This window comes from Limulus polyphemus, unplaced genomic scaffold (assembly GCF_000517525.1).
Source record: "Limulus polyphemus unplaced genomic scaffold, Limulus_polyphemus-2.1.2 Scaffold2836, whole genome shotgun sequence".
Taxonomy (NCBI): domain Eukaryota; kingdom Metazoa; phylum Arthropoda; class Merostomata; order Xiphosura; family Limulidae; genus Limulus; species Limulus polyphemus.
In genome coordinates, this window is record NW_013668446.1 from 142,740 (window position 1) to 146,756 (window position 4,017).

Consider the following 4,017-nt stretch of genomic DNA (forward strand, 5'->3'; position numbering starts at 1 on the left):
CTGTTATTATAGTTAAAACCCATCTGCCATTTATTTGCCCAACTCACTGAATCATCTAAATCCTTTTGTTAAATAAGCAGCATCCTCTTCACAGCTAGCAACACCCAAGACCTTAATATTATCTGCAAATTTAAGTAATTTATTGACTATCCCTTCATCCATGTCATTGATGTAAATCAAAAAGAGCAAAGGTCCTAAGATTGAGCCCTGAGGTACCCAACTAGTGACATTAATCCAGTTCAACTGAACTCCATATGTAACAACCCTCTGCTTTCTTCCATCCAGCCACTCTTCTATCCAATTTGCTAACTTATCCCCCACACCTATAGAGCTAATTTTTTTTACAAGCCTTTTATGATGTTCCTGACTACCTTAAGCTTCAATTTCAAGTTACATCTCATCATATTTGACTATGCCTTTAGCTTCCTGGTCTCTGTACCATTTATTTGATGTCTTTCAGGTAAGCATGGGAACAAATCTACATACTTCTTTTGCTATTTTACCTTCATCACATCTCTGTATGTTCAGTTTCAGAAATCTTTTTGCTACCTCTAGTTATTTTACAGGCTCAATGGAATCTGTCTCTTATGACTTTTTGGATATTCTGCCCAAAACATACTGTTTACCATTTCCAGGGTGTCTTTGAATGTGAAAAGTTTGACTTCAAAGCAAACAATTCACAGTAAGAAAGATACCATGATTAAATATTGTCTTCTTATGTATAAAATATTTATTTATCCATTTCAGACCCTTGTATGCTTTTTAACATTGTTTGCTCTGGGCAACTCAAGTATTTCTACACTGTTAAACACCTCTGTTCACAAATCTAGGGTTTTCAAAAGTTGAAAACTTTTTGATTATGCATATTATTTAAACATTAGGGCTCTCACATATCACCTATGCTTCTGCTTTTGTCGTAGACAAATACTCTGCATTCTGTGTTGAAGCTCAATGAGAGGTTGTTGCCCTTTGGAAGTAGACAGATTATTCCATCTGGTGGCTGATGTTACCGTTTTGAGTACCCTTCCCACCTCCATGCGGAGGTCCTTGCATTGACATTAGAGATATCAGAAATGTGACTACTGTTGTTATTAGATGTTTCAGCTCAACCAAGATGGGGATCATTGTTTTTATTCTTATTTCTTTCTCTCTCTTTATCTTTATATGTTCCATTTTCACAGTCCTCATGTTGGTGAGTTCATCTTTAGGAACAGCTTGGGTCTTTCTTTGGCTCTTCCTGAATGCTTGCTAATTTGGCCAGTTGTGTGACTGGTTAAATTCAATATAGATGAAGAAGGCTACTTTCTCGGGAGTAGGTCCTTTCATAATATGTGTTTGGGCTGCTCCCTTGAGATTTGATCACTGTTATAGTAGAACTGTTTATACCATCACCTTTTGGCTTCACATGTTCAATACATCATTACTTTCCAATATGGTATCTTACCTTTGCTCATGTAATAGCTATTCTCGTTTAGTGCTGCCTTCCATATGCAAAATTTTTTCACATGCCACAAGCCTTGAAACTCTCATCTACCCCATGACCAACATGGTTCAATGCATCTTCCCTCATAAATCATCATGCAACAACCCTCCACCAATAGGAGTGTGATACATCCTCCTGACACACATGACTCCCTCTCTTTGATTCTACCTAACCATTACTTCTTGTTAGGCAGTGGTCTTGTGCAGATGTTTCATTTATCATGAATTTTATCACTTTTCAAATTAGTGATTTCAAGATTTTACTAATTGTTTTTTCTACTGCTTCTTCACTGTAGTTTATGGTCAAGAAAACTTACTTTTATTTTTTCTTGATTTTTTCTCACAGTTGATTATGAACTACTTTGACTGTTGTGACACAGACTTCAGGTGTGGGGGGCCTCGGCTGGGGATTTTTTGACCATCATTTGAGGGAGTTAGAATTTTATGTGTTTTGTCCTTCTTTTCCTGACATTGTTGGGGATCCTCCTGTTCCTTTAGTGCTTGTACATGATTAGGAGGATTTTCATAGCCTTTTTTCAATACCTCTACCTCTCCTGTGAAATCTGCTAGGCCTATCTCAGCCTTTATAATTACGTTTTTTCAAGTTTGTTACATTTTTCAGTATCTCTAGTTTTGTATGATCCTGTCCCTGATCAGTTATGTGCTGCCCCATCATCAGATTACCTAAAGTACATACTGTGCATTTTGTTTCTCAATTGATGGCTGGTGCCAGCTTGCCTTTTCATCCACCACTGGCTTCTGATCATTATGCATTGGCTTACTTTCAGGCCTTTGATCCTTCTCTTGACTATTTAGCTTATGAGTTATTATTTAGTTTATTTAGTGATTTGATATTTAATGATCATTTAGCTTTCATAACAAGAGTGTTAAAAGTTAGTTATTTTAAAAGATATAGTTATGACAAATTTTGTTACGTAAGCACTAACATCTTTTATACTGACATTAATGACATTTGGTAAATGATCTTTAATTATAAAAATGTAAAGTAGTGCTTTATCATAATTTGTATTAAACATTTAATAGAGGATGATATAAACTAAGTTAGGGAGCGGTTACTGCTTTTGGGCACAAAATGTTTGGTACCCAAGTTTGAAAAATCATGTCATCTACAAGTTTGTTGATTTCTTCACAATGGCTAACATGGATTGTGACATCTCAGTCATGGATCTACTTTGCACATCTCTTAGTTCTGTACTGAGTGAAAGTAATTTAAGTCAATTCATTTACATTTGCATAAATGGTCCAGAAAAGTTTAATGACAATCAACTTGAAGAACTCATTGTAGTTTCAAATCAAAGCAGTCCCCCGCTAGGACAGAGGTCAGTCTACGGATTTACAACAAAAATCAGGGAATCAATTCCCCTCGGTGGACACAGCAGATAGCCCGATGTGCTTTGCTATAAGAAAAATACAAATCAAAGCATGACAGTAGGCTTTGACCCTTAAGCAACATTTGTTTTTAAAAAGTTATACTTTTAGCATAGTTTGGAGTGTTCACATTTTATAGATTAAGTTGTTATTTAAACATATATATATATATATTTACAGTCATACTGATTACAGTCAAAAAAGGTAATTGTTTCTTTACAAATGACATATTATGTCTCATTTGGAATAACATGTATAGATTTGTCTCACTTTCAAAGAAAACTTACTGGAAAGAATTCAAAGGAGGGCAACTAGTTTGATTCTGGAAAAGGAATGGTTATATTATAGAGATAAGTTAAAATTTCTTAATTTATTTTCTTTTGAGAAAAGAAGGATAAAAAAGTGATCTGTTATTGAAGCTTACAAGATTACCTAGAGCATCAAAAGGATAAAGGTCTCTGTATTCTTTGTGCTATATTCTGAAGGTAATGGGATGAAAATACACCACTTTTAAGATTTGGAAAAGACAAGTTTGGCTCCAGTCTAGGCAGTTTTATTCTTTTAACAAGGTGACTGATTTGTGGAATAAGTTAAACTGCTGTTTGATAGTGGATACCATCAATTACAGGAGTTTAAGAGGAGAATCAATTATTTTGTAAAAAATGAAGTGGTTGTTTTATATTTCTGCTTTTTTGAAGTGGGTAGGCAAGGACAGCCATGAAGGACTAAATAATATACATTCCACAAGTATAAGAAGCCTAGTCTTGTTTTCGATTTACTTTTGTCCAGTGGTACTAATGAGGTGTGGAATTTCCACAAACTGGTATAAACCAATGACAAGTGATGGCTTGAATGAGAGATTGAGCTTCATATGTATTTATTTTTAGTATTCTAAAAATATTCAATTATTAACATAAGTGCAATGTCTTTTTCATATCCCATTAAAGTATAGATTCATTGTGTTGAGTAAAAAATAACTAAACAACACCATACATACAAATAGTCAGTGGCGTAGCAAGGGTTCTCAGCACCCAGGGGCAAAGACACTTTTGGCACCCCACACCTCTGAAATGTTTTGATTATTTGTTTTGTGACTCATTACCCACTTAATGATAATAACATAAAGAGTTAATTACCGCCTTAGAC

At 34.8% G+C, this 4,017-nt stretch overlaps 1 protein-coding gene across 1 annotated transcript in view; it reads left to right on the plus strand.

The window, feature by feature from the left end:
- The window catches only part of LOC111087911 (coadhesin-like), a gene marked incomplete at its 3' end in the record, with an annotated part of 63,820 nt that overhangs the window by 49,696 nt on the left and 10,107 nt on the right, over positions 1-4,017 (plus strand). The window lies entirely within an intron of this gene.